Source organism: Toxorhynchites rutilus, chromosome 3 (genome assembly GCF_029784135.1).
Source record: "Toxorhynchites rutilus septentrionalis strain SRP chromosome 3, ASM2978413v1, whole genome shotgun sequence".
NCBI lineage: Eukaryota > Metazoa > Arthropoda > Insecta > Diptera > Culicidae > Toxorhynchites > Toxorhynchites rutilus.
In genome coordinates, this window is record NC_073746.1 from 83,982,370 (window position 1) to 83,999,556 (window position 17,187).

General features: G+C 38.6%; 1 protein-coding gene across 5 annotated transcripts in view; it reads left to right on the top strand.

Moving 5' to 3' along the window:
• Nucleotides 1-17,187, top strand: part of LOC129773931 (protein daughterless) — a 122,752-nt gene that overhangs the window by 17,263 nt on the left and 88,302 nt on the right. The gene's annotated exons all lie outside the window — the stretch shown is intronic.

Below are 17,187 nucleotides of genomic sequence, written 5' to 3' on the forward strand. Positions count from 1 at the left end.
CAATGCCATTGAATGTTACAACATTGGTAGGATGATTGGTAGAAAGTATTGTGCTACTAACAGCACAAATATTCCGATGTTTGTTGTTAGTATGCAGAGCGTGAGTAAAGGGAGAGAGGCTGGATCACCGTCACTTGATGATTGTTGCTAGTCCTAAATGATAAGGCACGAAGATGATTACTTGAGGGTCCTGAGTTTTGAACCCAAAATATCTTTGGTAGAAAAAAATGCTTTTTCGTTTGCTGAAGGGTGCACCTTTTTCAAGAGTTTTAAAATGTTTGTATGCATGGAAGTAGGCCTCTCTTTCTCTCAGATTGAACGTCAGCTTGGAATTGTACCAAAAAAAAAAAAAAAAATTCAACTGATGCCAAGCAGGGATCGAATCAAGACCGGATCTATGGAATGCAAGCCTGTTTTACACGATTACGCTATCCACATAGCCACTGGGGTTGTTGTGCAAAAAGTGAGAATTTCACATTACGAAATAAAATTGGATCATATTAAAGTATGCATGGAAAGTTTTCTAAGTGTAAAAAGGAGAGTATAAACCGTGAATCAGTATTGTTTTCGGTCGGGGCCGTGTATGTAGCAAAGTATGCGGAAAGGGTTAATGCGTGATTATCTGCAATGTGACTCTTGTTTCGTTCTCTCATATTGCTCTTATATTGATACGGCATATATTTTAAACAAATGCTGTACCAGTATGGGAGGTTAGCATTTTTGTTGTTGTTGTTTTTAAGCTTATTTAATGTTATAAATCAGGATGTCAAAAGATGTGTTTCTATTACGAAGAATAAATATTCAAAATCTTCATTCATAATTTTTATATTAGAAGCATGTTATTTTACCTGAAAATCCATTATGATTTTCGCTTTATATGATAGAGCACGGGGCTCAATGCCGTCAATGCCAATTGAATGATTGAACATTGAGGATAATGTTGCGAGATCTCATTTCTCTACTTCTGAAAATTTACGAAAAAGACGACAGATTTACAGAACAGACATTTGACATTTGACAGATTCGCTGATTCGATATATAATATATGTATAGAATATGTAACATTCTTATGCGTATTCAAACACATATATTCAAAATTTGAATTGCGTCTCTACATAATCATTCGAAATTGATCACGAAGCTGAATTCATTTATAAAACCGTTAGGATGTGTGCGTTGGTCATTATTTGACCGAAAAAAGTCATTCTCTGTGTCTAAAGGGATTGGAAAGGAATTCTGTATTATGAGCTTTTACCAACCAATCAGTCGATAAATTCGATAAAGCAGTATCACATCTGGACAAATTAGAGGCAGCGATAAAATAAAATTTTGGAGTCCGGCTATCCTCTAGCTAAACTAACCCGATATTGTATCTTCATCTTTATCATCAAATCTCTCTCAAAGTTGGAAAAAGTAGATTTTACGGACAACCCTAAAATGGAAATGGTCACCCTACTGAAAAAATAAAAAAATATGGGTCTAATGTTTTGTACCACTTTTCACGAAAATCTGAGAACCACTATATCAGTTTGGCATGGAATGGCTGTAAAATGGAATCAAATAACATCGAAATAAAAAAAAATCTATAATTAATCAACTGCTGATATGCTTCCCTCATTTAGTGAGTGATGATTCATTTCAAAGTATGGACAATGAATTCAAAGAATTTAGAATATTGATTTATCTGCCAGTCACTGTAGTGATACTGTAGGTTTTTGAGAAAAAAATATAAACGATCGAAAGATTCCTGCAAGATTTTTTCAATGGTAAAACCTTCAAGTCTATGGCCGGCCGAAAACATATCTTGAACAGTTTTTGACATAAAACCGTTGTTTTGGAGGGGACAGATTTTTTAAGCCGCGCGAAAAATGGGGAAAGATTGTAATACAAAATGATGAGAACTTAGAATCTATATATATATAAAAATGGATTTCTGTCTGTTTTTCTGTCTGATTCTTATGGACTCGGAAACTACTGAACCGATCGACATGAAAATTGGTATGTAGGGGTTTTTGGGGCCGGGGAAGGTTTTCATGATAGTTTGAGACCCTTCCCCCCTCTCTAAGGAGGGGCTGCCATACAAATGAAACACAAGTTTCTACATTACTCGAGAATTAATCAAGCAAATGCAACCAAATTTGACATCTGAAGGTTTTAGGATGCAATAAATGATTCTATGGTGGTTAGATACTCCTTCCCCCTCTCTTAAGGGGAGCTGCCATACAAATGGAATGCAAATTTCTGCATTAATCGAGAACTAATCAAGCAAATCAAACGAAATTTGGCATGTGGAGGTTTTTGGGTGTAATAAATGTTTCTATGGTGGTTAGACTCTTCATTCCCCTCTCTAAGGGGGGGGGGGGTGGTCTGCCATACAAATGAAACACAAATTTCTGCATTACTCGAGAATTAATCAAGCAAATGAAACCAAATTAAGCATCTGAAGGTTTTAGGGTGCAATAAACATTTCTATGGTGGTTAGACACTCCACCCCCTAAAAATCTTGAACGAGAATTGTGTCTGAAAATAATCTGATATTATAATGATGAGTTTTGGTAGAAGTACTAGGAATTTTTTAGTAAAAGGTAAATTCAACGGTGTCGATTAGAAGATAAATCAATGAACAGTTCTGCGGTTGGACTCATGAACTTGCGCTTAGTAAGAAAATGTGAATGTTTGAAGGTATTGATAACAAAAAACAAATTTTGGGCGGGCCGAAGTTTGCCGGGTCACCTAGTGTATAATAGAATTGAACACATGTAAGTTCACCTATTAATTGCTTTTATTTTCCTTAAAAACCGGCATGAACCTTCCAGTTGTTGGTGAAGATACTAATACCAAGATGCCAATAACTTCTTATTACAACTGGCACCTTCTCCCGAGAGTATTCTGAGGTGGCGGAGTCTTGGAACTGACCCATCCTGTCATATGAACCATTTGAAATATCAAGAATTTTTTTTGTAGCCGATAGAATGTCAATTTCATTTGGATTAGACACACTAGTCTTCTATTAGTCATAAAACCGGTGGTAGTCGGCTAAAATAATCGTTTTTGAATTTGAATGACGGCTCAATAAATTTGTCGTTCAGAGCAAAAAAGTAAACTTAGGTCGACTTACATGCCAGGAAACTTGTTTGATCCAACTCAACCAAAAAAAGGCTTGGACAGAAAACGAGATTATGTTTTATGCCACAATTCCAAGTGTGGCCCAATTGAGTGTTTGAACTCAATCAATTAAAGATAGAAGAACAGAACAACAAAGCGAGTTTCTAGAGCAATTACACTACGATTGGGCGATCTTGGATTGATATTTAGGATATTTAGAAGATCGGTCTTTTTTCTTTCGAATTTCGATTTTTTGGATCGATTCTCTGTACTCCGAAAAATTGCGAAAATCGATCTTTTTGATCGTAGAATTTTTTTGTAAATTCTTCTTCAGTGTAAATTGTTCTTCAGTAAACATTGATTTTATTCTTACCAAAATCCACCCGACAAATTTCATAAACATTGGGTCCCTTTCAAAGTTGTCAAATTAGCAATCGAAAATTTTAGGAGAAGCAGCTTTAGTGGTCTGGTCATTACAAAACAAGTGGTCGCAAGATATATTTATGGTGACATCAGGTCTAGCGGAAGCATTCTTTTCTAGAATTGGGATTACTACGAAGATTTCGACAGAATCTATTTATTTATTGTTAATTTTTTAATTAAATTTATTTAATTTAATTAAATAATTGCATGACGGTACAAGATGAATGCACTGGTAAATACCTGATTCCTGCTGAGAATCAAAATAATATACCTTTAATTTTTAAATAGAGTTTGTGAACCACTTATATAGAGCAAGTAACAAACTGGAAAAAATCATTGGATTTTTCAAAGATCGATTCAGCAAAGATCGATTCTTTGGTACTGATTTAATCAGTGAATCGATCCGTACGCCATTTAGAAAATCGATCCGTAAGAATCGATCTTTTTATAAAGATCGCGCAATCCTAATTCACACAGGAGCAACATAGGTATTCGAATACAATTTATCCGTATAGAACTTTTATGTGAATGTTAAATGATCCCGAATGAGAATGAAAGAAATATTGTCAAAAAGGCCACAATTTTTGTTGATAATCTTGCTAATAAATTAAAATCAGTTGAATACCACTTGAATGAGAAGCTTATTTGTTGAAGAAGGAACAATTTTCAGAAATCATTGCAATTTTATATTTACATTTGGTGATCCCAAGATAAAAATTTAGAAACAAATAAACGTGTAGAATAGTACATGTTTAAAGAAGGAAAAAAAAATCAACAAATGCTGTAAATGTTAAATGTTATAGTCAAATTACCTGCTTCAGTTTCGAAATGTTCTGAAGCTCGAGGAGAACTAACAAAACTTATAATCGTATTTTGCGGAATTCTTTTTTTTTCCTTTCGGGTAAACATTTCATTCGGCGAATGTTGCTTTCGGGTGAATGTTACATTCGAATGATTGTTGCTTTCGGGTAAATGTTACATTCGAATGATTGTTGCATTCGGGCAAATGTTACATTCGAATGATTGTTGCATTCGGATGAATTCGAAAGAAATTCAATTCACGCTTCTGGTTTGAATAGATATTTCCTGAAAAACTTGTCTAAACTCCTCAATTTGCCAAGAATTAATGCAAGTAATACCACCGTCATCAGTGACGAGACTTCTTCGATCATGCCACTCCAGAAACTGTCATAAAACAATAAAATAATCCACCTTTAATCCGTACCTTTTTTCTACCAATGCGCTTGATAACATTGATTGAATCTAAGGTTGATAACCCTGAATTCGCTTAGTCGCGTCAGACGTTTTTCGGCAGCCGGACGCAACTTTGTTGCCGTAAATCGATCGAGATAAGTTCGCGCTGGAACGGAATCCACAGTGAGTGGCAGAATATATCCGATTACCTCTCTCTTCCTCTATTCAGAGGTTACAAATAATAACTTTACACAATCAAATCACGCAAAGATGATGATCGTCGGAAAATCAATTATTCGGAGAGGCAATTATTTTTTTTCGCCTAACCGGCGCAATGTTGCAACGGGGGTATATCATTACCGGGGAACGATCGTAGAAACGAGCCAAAATTAGAAAGAAAAAATCAATTAAAAAGGGAAGATGAATTTGAACATTCAATTTATGATTATCCATCGTTTTATGGTGGTTGTATACGCTCTTCGTTGTTGGTCCGGTGCGGTTGGTTGGCTGAAAATGGATCTTCTTGATAGAAAAGAACGGCCGAAGCGAGACGTGATTGATGGGCAATGGAATTATCCCTCTCGATCTCGCACTTCACTCATTACCGATGCCGCCACCATCACCACACCCAGAGGGAGCGGATCATAACGGCGCACGCGAGTATGTTATTATATGCTCGTGCTGCGAAGTTTTTCGTTCGATCAGGAATATTTTGACAATTTATACAATCACTTCTCGGTACTGCTACGCTTCAAGTTATGTAACGCACTTTAATCTGGGAACGACCTTGGTCAACGGTGATTCCACTCTCTGTTAGTGTCTTCGACGACTGTCGACGCATGATCAGGTGCTTTACCCCAAAATATCTCGCATGTAGTACCCAAAAGTGCATGAACACGAGGTTCCTGAATCACGTTCCCGTGCCGCAGAGAGGGAGTGAGCTCTCAAGCTGAGATTTTAATTGATTTTTTACACTTCTAGCGGTGGGGTAATTGGTGTTGTTTCAATTCCAACGGGAGTAAAGACGCTGGATGGCTGGCGGTGGTGGTGTTGCTGCTTTAGCGCGCATCAATCACGCCCCAATATATCCATCCAATTTCGACCTTCCGCTTCAAAAAAGTTGTAAATGGACCATAAGTGCTGCTGCGCGCCTTCACCACCGGGCGGAGGTGATTATTTGCTTCCGAATTTCACTCGTTCTTGCTGTGTCTCTTTGATCTCTCATCTCATCAACATCGGTGCGTTTATGATTCGTGTTCATCTGCGTGGTCTGCTGCGCGGATTTGTTTGAAGCAAATGCGCGCATAGGAAGCGCATAATGATGGTTCGGCGGCGCTAAGCTCTAGGTTGTTGCACCGGCGTTTTGGGTCATTGCCAACCACATTGTTCGTTCGTTGGTTGGTTGTTGATTGCGAGATGAATTGTTTAGAGCGGGCTGCACTGATTGATATGGTGGATTATAGGTGAAACGGACGTCCGCAATTTGTTCTGAGATATTTTTTAGCCTTATCATTTCTATAATAATGTTTGTGTCTGATAATCCTATTGTAGATACTAGTCGAGGTTTTGTAACTTATAGTTTGACAAACATGAAAGAAATCAATAATGTGAGACAGATGACGACTTTCTGCCGGATATATTAGAATTTTGGAATTGTTATGTTTGAATTTTTAGAAACACATCATATATCTGACAACTTTTCGGTTTTTCTTTTTTCCGCGTCGTGATGAATCATATCCAAGAACATTCACGATGACACACTGATTATCGATTTTTGTTAAATATTACCTTCGATGGTTCGTCGTCCGCTATCTAGTCCAGACTAACTGTAGTCTGGTGTATTTCAACAGCGAGAAATATCCACATGCTTCGTGTATGGATCGCAGGATCTTGCTTTCAAATACAAAAAGTGCTCGACAATTGGCGTTTTTAACGTCCTATCCTAGCTGACTACCCAATCCTTGAAAAAAAACTTATTCGTGGTCTCAAATTCGTTTCGTGGCTTATATCGTTATCACACGAATTTACCAAGATAAAAGAATTCGTAGACATTCTCAAAAATTCGTAGAAATCCTCATCGAGCATCGTCGCATTACCAAAACCAGATGGGCTTTCTATCAGTCAACGTGTAATTTGTTTTGATAGAGTTTACGATGGTCCAAGTTCTTGCTTTAATATCAATTGTATTGACGATATCCGTGAAATCTGGAAGTTTATGAGATGATTTGTATCGCTCCTCTGTACACCCAATCCAAATTTTCTCTAAATTTTGTAAACTACATCTTACCAATATCCATAAAAAACGTTCTATTTACTACAATGATTCTACATCCTATCAGGATATTAGATCTTCTTGGTAATGTTTCGCCAATGCACCCGATCCAAGGTTTGAATACCATATCTGCGGGACTGTTGTTCGACATTCTAGCGTTCGTATGTTCGTACCCTGTTCATCGCACTTGTCCTGCCTTGACAATTTTATGGATGCTGGATCTGCCGTAAAGTTGCGCAAGTTCGTGGCTCTCTCTCATTTCCAATATTCCGTTTTTTAGTATACCTCCGTAGATTGTTCTGAACACTCAACGTTTGCAAACACCAAGTTTTTCGAACATTATCCATGTTTTGTGCCCGTGGAGAACTGCCGTACATGGTACACTTCGTACGAAGTCGGATTTTGGACGACCTTAGAAATTAATGGAGCCCATAGCCTTCCGTCAAAGAAATTCCTTCCGACTGGCACTGTGGTCACGTGTATTCTAGAGCATACCACTCCAGAATACATTCAAGGCGTGTCATTCGGCATAGAAATCTTAATTAAGTAGTACTAATAAAAATTACGCAAATAATACCTACGTTGAGAAGGCGAAAGTTCCACTGGGAACGTTAGTGCCATCCAAGAAGAGCTTCCGTTAATTTTCCGTCTTCGAATTTCACGACTATTTATTTTTTTGGTTGTTATCAACGAGCCAAGACAAACTCGCCGACAAACTACGAGCTCATCGCCGTCGATTACAACATTACTTTTAGGAAGAGGGAGCTTGCTAACCTCTTCCGTTAGTATATAGTTAGTCTCAGACACCTTAGTCCGGAGCCCGGAGTGTTGATGCGGGCCTGAATTCGACCTGATAACCTTGTGCTCCCTTGGCCGAGTGGTTAGCGTCATAACTAACATGCCGGGTGTTCGGGTTCGATTCCCGTTCTGGTCGGGGGAATTTTTCGTCAAATAAATTTCCTCCGACTGGCACTGTGATCACGCGTATTCTATAGCTTGCCACTCAGAATTCATTCAAGGCGTGTTATTTGGCATAGAAATCTCAACTAAGTACTAATAAAAATGACGCAAGTAATACTACGTTGAGACGGCGAAGTTCCTCTAGGAACGTTAGTGCCATTGAAGAAGAAGAACCTCTGGTAATCTGGGGCAGACCTAGGACTTGTGGTGGCTTGATTATCTAGGGTAGAATTTTGTAGGCATCATTCAGGATCGTGATCGAATGGAAGTTCTAATAATCCAGTTTGTCGCCTTTTCATCGATGGGGGATATTACCCAGTCTTTCCACCTCATTCGGTAGATTTTCTGTGTCCCAGATTGTGACTATCAACCGGTGCAAATATTGTATACGTTTTACCGGATCTCCCTAGGATAGCTCCGCTGCGAAGCCATCTTTATCAGTTGATTTGTAGTTCTTCAGCTGGTAAATGACCACCATAACACCACTCATCGTAGGGGGTTGCCTCCAACGCCGTCTTAGTCTCTTATATGCACGCTGATCAGGTGTTCTTCGTAGTATTGTCTTCGAAGTTCGTTAACTTCGCGTTTGTTCGTTAAGATGCCCTCTTCCTTGCTGCACATCTCGACCTACGGGACAAAGCTTTTGTGCGAGGTGTTTAGCTTCTTGAAAATTTTCCACGATTTTCGAGAACGATGACACAGATTCAATTTCTCAAGATTTCTTCAAGACGGCGCTTTTTCCCGGAATTGATTCATCATGGGGAGCAATACTTAGTTCATTTATTCGCGACAACGCAGCTTCAAGACGTTCCGGTCCTGTAGCCTCCATAGGCGGTACGCAATTTAACCAGCACCATCTGAACACCGCGATAGGTTATGACGTCGATGATGTCTGAGAAATGCCGACCATCGATCAGATGATGAGATGATTTCCAGGTTTTATCAATTTTGGAGGCTGTCCTGGAAGAAGGCACGAGCGGGTGCTAGACCAGTCTCTTGTCGGTCGACATCAGAGTTTAGATCCCTGAATACGATTTCCATGTAGTGTTTTGAACATAGATCGTATTCACGCTACAGGTTTGTGTCGAATTCTTCTTCATCGTCATCGGTGCAGCCTAGATAGCTGCTGTGGACGTTCATGATACGAATCTACGCAATCCTTCGCATATCCTTCATCATGATGAAAGCTGTTCCCAGCCTGTTTGTGTTGCCGCTGCTCTGGTAGGTGGTCCTGTCATTTTGAAACGATCGTATCTTAGAACTCAAAACGCGGGCTCTCAAAATGTCCGAAAGAATTCGGGGACTCACAAATAATTTGAGAGACTCTCAAATCCATATAACAAGTCTACATTCGCTAGTGTGGGTTCTTTGTTTGAATCTAGTCTGATTGTCCTATCTCGAATTTATTAGTGAATTTTCCTGCGCAATTTGTGTTCACGGATCGGCTGCAGGGTCCGCACCGACTCCCCGTGTCGACGAAGAACCTCCGTGAATACACCCAAAATTGATTTTTAGCTCATGTTTTGTCATCCCGATTTATGACATTAAATGAGACATAACATAACAGAAAATGTCATGACTTACAAATACTGGTAAGAAATTGTATAATATACATGGTACAGCAATATAAGATGAATACGAGCGAGCAAAACAAAAGACAAATAAGCTTTCCGCATACTTTGCCACATACACGGCCCAGACTTAGATAGACATTTTTCTCCTTCATGCGCTCCTTTTATACTCTTAGAAAACACTTCCCAACTTCATTTTATAATCAGGTGCAATATTAGCACGTATTTGCTGAACTACTGCTGAGGTATCATTAGCCATGTGGATAGCGTGGTCGTGTAAAATAGCTTTGCATTCCAGCCGGCCTTGGTTCGATCCCCATTGACGTAGTATGGACTTTTTTTTTAGCACAATACCAAATTAAATGAGAAAAGAAAGCAGAAAGAGATGTCTGCACGCATACATACAAACCATTTTTAAGCTTTTAAAACAGCTCATTATTTGCGCATTTGACTCTCCCGCACACTAAATGGCATCATTTCTGCCAAAGATGAAATGTTTTCTGCCAACACTAGTTTGGGTGTAGCATCAAAAATAATGCTTGAAATTCTACAATTATTCAATTATTTATTTTAAAACTATGAATGGATCATATCTATGATACAACCGCAAGGTTGACGTAGGGCTATCGTTGATCTAGTAATCATTTGTTTGTATTGATCAAATTATTGATTAAACTAGCGACTGAATGAAACATTTTACGAATTCAATTGAATTCAACAAATTTACTTTACTCAATTCTTGCATTGTAATAGATTTCGTTCTTCGTTGTAATTTAATGAATAAGTCTGACCGTACGATCATTGCATTGAAGTGAATTGAAGTTATTGCATCTCTCAAGTGTACGTATCTCTCGAACCGCAAATGCACATTGAAAGCATTGCCTAATCATCAAATGGTATGCGTAGATGTTCAGTAAGCTGAAGGTATGAAGGTATATCTTCCAATGCCGCTATGATTTACTGAGTCAAAGTGTTGTGTTCGCACCCGCTTTTGTAGTCCGTTTAAGGAAAACATTCCAGTGCACAATGGTCCAGGAGATGCATTTAAGTGGAAATTAGCATTTAGAGCTCGACAATTATTCTCTAGACAAAAGCTGTCTTAGACAAAGTTGTTACTCATGATAGAGCGCTCGTTTTTATGTTGTCAAAAATAGGGTGATTGTCAATGAAATGAAATAAAAAATCTAACTTTCTTATCTTTATAGATAGAGGTAAACATAGTTCGACAATATTGTAGCTCCAATTATTTGAGACATCTTTGTAGAACAAAGTTTTTCTCTATCTCTTTAAATAACCGATATAGCGCCTTTTTTCTAAGTTACGTTAGGGTCACCATAAAAAAACTGTTTTTGCTCTAACTTTTATATTTCAAATTTTGAATGCAAACTGTCTTCGAAAGACTTTTAGAGCTTACTAATACAAGCATTTTTCGATGCAGAACTTGTCAATATCTCAACTTTACTCAAAGTTATTTATATTTCTTCCCAAAAAACATGCTCTTTTCATTTGTTTGTCATTCTTTCTGGGGCAAACATAAAAAAATGTTTGTTGAAGGAATTTGATAGAATAGATTTCACTCTATATAATGTGTGATTTTCGAAACTATGTTATTTTTGGTGTTTGAGTAAATCAAAATTGAAATCATGAGTTTTTGGATGAAGAGCCATCAATAACTTTGAGCAGGATTAAGATATTGACATGTTCTGCATCGCAAAATGTTGGTATCGATAAGCTCTAAAAGTCGTACGAAGACCATTTTGATGGATTTTGTTCGCCATTGAAAACGCGTTATCGATAAAAGGGGTGGTCACATCGAAAATGTCCTAAAATAAGCTTTATTAAATCGGTTCACTTTTGTAGAAGTAACTGAAACTTGTTGCGTGAACGTTTAATCTGAAAGACCCTGTATTTGTCTACCAGAAGCTTTAAGCATTTCAGTTTGGCAATACACCGGGTTTCTATAAGCAGTACACTTTGTTTAATGAAATGTGAAAAGTTCCCCTCAATTGAATCAATCAAGCTTGATTACGGTTTAAAAATACATGATGGGACAGTTATGCCTAGAATAACATGGGACAATTGAACTTGATATTGTTTTTTTGAAATACTGGGAACAAACAACAAGTTTTTTGGCGTTTTTCCAAGAGATTATTCATAACAACATCGTTTATGAAGAAGGGAGTGATCTGCACCATCTTTGCAGAATACAAAGCTAATTGTTATAAGGCATTCGCTAACAAAATGTACACGTGTTCTGCTAAACTTTTTTTTATTTGTTTGAGAATTGGTTTGTTCTTTCAAACCAGAAATGAGGGCAATAGTCCTGCCGGAAGCGTGACACAAAATTGTTGTACTTGAGCTTGAGCTTGGGTAGACTGTACAATTCGTAGTTGCTCTCCGTGATTGACCTGAACCAACCAAATTGTACAAAGAACACACAGAATAACGCTTGGGGCTAGCAAATCATTCTCGTTGTGCAATTTTCGGTGATTCGAGCTTTAAATGGTCAATAACGACGCCGGCCACGTCCTTACAGTCACCAGGGGAAGGGAAGGAATGTTAGTATGATATTCGCCGCCCGAAGGCCAGAAGGGTCGCCTCTATAGCGTGGTTCCCTAGCGTTTATCGTGGGAGGGATAGCTGTTAATGGGGAGAGGTATGAATCAGGATTCACTGAGGTAAGTGATGTGATTATGTAACTATTATTCTAATCTATTATTCTCACATACTTTTTGTCAATTTTTAATCTTGACAACTGTAGGAAACCTGATAAGGTAACCGAGTGAACTCATTAAAAATCAGTCGTCTCCAATTGCGACGGTGGTGAGTTATATTTAGGAAACCTGAGAGGGGTAAACAAAAGAACTCCTCTAACCTTCTGGTACGAATGGTTTTAATCATCGAGTGTACTCTTCATCGAACTTTAATCGCGACGGCGTAAAAGAATTTGAGAATTTAAAAACAGAAAAATTAAAGGAATTATTAATTAAATTGTCAGAATTTTACAATTATACAATTTTATTATTTAATAGTTTTATTATTCCATGATTTTTTAACTTTATAATTTATAATTTCACATTTTTAGAGTTTTAAATTTCAAATATTAGCTATTAATTATTAGATAAATTCATGTGAACCCACAGTGAATCAGACACACTCGTACTAAACATGTGCAAATTTTCAAATTTTACAACTATGTTTCACAAAAGATCGCGTCCACAAATAGCTCCCTCAGAACATAAAATCCGTATCAACCTTTCCGATAAGCTAACATACGCGCCTTTCAAGCTATAACTAACACACCTATATTAAATTTCTAACACTTTGATTGCTGTTAGCAGTTGTCACATACTTTTGCATTGCATTCCATTGCGTTCCTAGAGTTCGCTCTGATTTTTGCACTCTGTATGCGTTTCTCTTTCTTACACTCGTGCATTTTATACACACATTGTAGAGTGGAACCTGTTTTGCTATACTCGTCAAAAATCATACACATACACATGCACGAATGAAGAAACAATTCGCAACACGAAACCGAGTGAACGACGAATTCAAGCATATTGGTGTATAAATACAGACCAAGTGGAAGTTTATAAAAATTTGGATTGAAATTAATTCCAGGAAATTGGAAAACATCCATCAAGCTTTAATGAGCTAAGGTAGAAAGCACATTATCTAACGAAATAATTCTACTCTTGTCGAACCAAGCAATAAAAACACTCTCGAATAGAGAACAACGCGCACGCTTAACCCGTATTCCCTTCAGCACATTTCCTTCTATTTAATTGCAACATTTTCTTTTCACTACTATTTTTATCACCCGATTTGAAAACACACAAAATAACATTTTTCGATGAAACTTTACGGACGCTTCACAAAAAATCCAAACACTGAGATCACACGTCAACCGATTTCTCACACCGACAATAAAATGGATGAAGCCAAAGCATGTTCAAACATGTCGACGATGCCTCTTCATCTAATACGAACACTTTTTTTGATTTACAAAACTACTCGAAAACAAGTTCACATTCGGTATCTTCACGGAAAACTTTTGAGCTGTGATGGAAACCATGCAACATAGCAACAAATAATACGTCTATTCACGACGGCTGCTCACGAGAGACTCCCGTGACATAAAATTCTTGTACTTGAATCGATTTATTTACTATGGATCTACAAAAAATACATGGTCGGACAGATTTGCCTAGAATATCAACATGGGACAATAGGGCTTGATGTAGTTTTTTGAAAATCTGGGAACAAACAAAAAGTTTTTTTTTGTAGTTTCTGGAAGATTAGGCATAAAAACATCGTTTTCTGAAGAAAAGTGAAAGTTGCCCAAAAGTAACATGGGACAACTATGCGTAGAACGGCAGTACTGCTCTCAAAATTACAGAAATATATTGTTTCGGTTAATCGAATGTCCTAGAACACTGCTAAATTGAGCATAATTGAAAAAAATCATCATTGTTCTCCCCTTTCGTGTCATTTCGTCATGTATGACATATTTAGTCCGGGCCCCTCGGACTATCGGATGATGTGTTTGCGATGGGGAACGAATGAACCCTCCAAAAATTCCCGTGATTAACAGCAGCAATCGTCCCCCGGCACTATCGTTTAGCCGCCGTCGATAAGATAGCGGAATTAGATTATAGCCGAAAAAGCGCTAAATTTTTCGCACTTTATTCCAGCCATCAGCAAAATAACCTCAATCAACTAAGCCCCATGTTATCGAGTTCCTCCTCGTATTCCGATTCGCTTCATAACTTTTCGTATTGATTTTTGATCCGATTGTGTGCGACGGATTCCAGCGGATTGCAGCTCCACCAGTACTGTGCATTCCATCCTGGCTGGCAGCATTTTCACACCTAGCCAGCTTATTTCATGAATATCATGCGGCTTGATTAATGTTGGCGTCTTTAAATGCAGTGAATTAGATTTGGAAATTTCTGCTGTGAACCACCATCATGCTCCTTCCTTTTCCCTCGCGGGGCTTTTGTGTGAGGTTTATGACTAGCTAGCGACACGACGATGCGTGGTGTGGCGTGAAAGGGGGGCGTTGGTGAGACAGTTTGCGTTGAAATGAAATTCATAATCCAATTAGTCACCCACTCCCGCCGCACAAAGAAGCTGTCTGAAGGGGCCAATAAATCCACCACGTAATCTGGGGAATTGGCGATAAAAAAAGCGAAATTCCGTAATCGTTAGGGACCACCACACTGAGAGAGTGCCCCGAAGAGTCTTATGGGAGGAAGATTAAGAAATGCGCTTAGTGGCTGGCTGACCGACTGACTGTGTCTCATGCGTCAGTTTGAGTAATTATGACTCTATTTTGATTAATTTCATATGTAGCACAGAGAGACAGAGGACCGGTTTGCGCAGCAATACGTTCGGGATTGGAATGCTGGAATTATCGTATACTTTGTATCAATGGTATGTTGCGAAGGACCGCAAAGATCTGTACATTTTAAGGAAATCGTCACTAACGCACGCGGGTCTAATAATTGGCACATATTACAGCTAGCATTCCGTGAAATATGAAGAGATGACTCAGATTACTGACTAGCGGCGGTTCTTCGTCTGCTTAACCTCCGCATCCAGTTGCGTTTTTATTGCTTTTTTCCATTTTTTCGCTCCCGAAGATTAACGCGCGCGTTCGCTCTTTTCACTTTCTGCCACTAATCTCCCGACTCTAGCCTAGGAGAATTTAGACGCGGGGATTTCCCGGCTCTCGGAGTGGATGTTCTTTATTTCGCTAATGTTTGTTGTTATTTCGCTTTTGCGTTCGCGTTCTTGTTGTGAACGCCACGCAACCGCTTCTCTTCTTACCGCCCATCACATCACTTGCATCACACTTCATTGCGTTTCCCCTCGATCGACTTATCGACCAACCCCCTGACGAACGACGATTGAGACGTCGGGGAGGCGCGTTTTGCTAAAGCGCACTGGTGCTGGTGATGGTGATGATAGGTTCTTCTGTGCTGCGCTCTAGGGAGAGTATCATCATTACCACCCATCTCAGAACACAACGAGCGCTAGTTTTTGCTGTGAACCAAGCCAGACTCAGCGTTAGTAAGGGAATAGATACATAAATAATGAAATTATTGCTTTTTCATGGATTATATTTTTGGACGAGAACAAGTTTATTAGAGCCCGTTCTGTGCTACTATTCCGCCACAAATGCTTCTAGAAGTATGTGTTGTTGGGCTATCGACTCGAGGCGAGAGCTCTGTTTTCATTCTAAGCGCAATGTTGGTTGATATTTCGATCAGCTTAGAGTCCGGCTCGCTCTCTCTCTCTGTCTCGTTCTTGCAATGCGGGGGGAAGGAGTTTTGCGAGTCGGTTGAATCGCAATTCATGCGGATATATTTTCGCCTGGAGGCAATGAAGTTAACCTAAATTAAGCATTTGAAGATGGTTCGTCGTTGATCTCGGAATATTATTGCAGAAGAAAATTTCAAACCGGTCCTTTTGCTATACGGTCCATGGAGCGCACGCCACAACGCACTATCGTACTGTTCGACCATTCAATTAGCCAAATTAGGATCGTAAGTTTCGCTTTTTAACGAGGGCTTTACCGTCCGTGTTCTTATTAAGCTTCAAGCATTGAATTTACAGTTCAGATTAGATTCTAAATTTTCAATATTTCTACTTGGAAGGACAGCGGCGTAACGTCGAATACACGGCGCATATGATACCGTGGAAATGACACTATTTCAATTTTGCAATCCTTATCGTTAAAACATTTTTACGTAATCGAATTCAGTTCTCTCTGCAAACTCGAGGAAGCGCGCTGCAAAAACGTGGAAGATTTCTATCAACTGAAAAACTATGGGTGGGTTATATCTAAGATAAAACCGCAAGGTTGACGTAGGATAACCGTTCGCTCAGTAATCATTTGAGTGTATTTCAGTGATCGAATAAAACATATTCAATTGCGAACAAATTTCAATTTCAATTTTATGCATCGTGATAGATTACGTCTTCCGTTGCAAGTCTGACGTATGGCATGATACCTTGTTCATTTCATTCATTTATCGTGGACTCCCAATGTCCTGGAAAAAAGGTAATGAAGCTGGTAGAGTTTGGAAGGACATAGCATGCGCTGCCAAAACCTATTTTTCAAATAGTGACGTCAGTCGTCGTGTTTATCGTTGATTGCCCACCGCAACCGTGTGAAAATTCATAATAACTTTTTTCAATAAGTGTGTTATCAATGAAAAACATACATTTTATTGATGTTTCCGCATAATGTGATAGCGTGCAGTGGAAATTTGCGAAATCACGTCGAAGGAAACCAACAAAAGTTATATTTTAGCGAAACATTTTCACTCCCCCACGGCAATAGAAACAAACGAACTTTCCTTATTCTAACGATACCATATCAATATTACTATGGCTCTCAGTGTGGGTGTGTGTGATGTGAGAATATAGTGTTCAATTAAGCAGCGTTTCACTGAAAATGTTACTGCTTTCGAAGACTAAAACTACGACTACTCTCTGGATTTTTTCACCATATTAATAAGGGAAATAGGCCACAATACAATTGTCATCTGTCAAAATACAAAAAGTTGCAAGATTTCATGAGACATTTGGCACAAACCATCATGAAACCGTGAGTATTTTAAACATTTGTTTGTTTCTTCCATATACACTTCG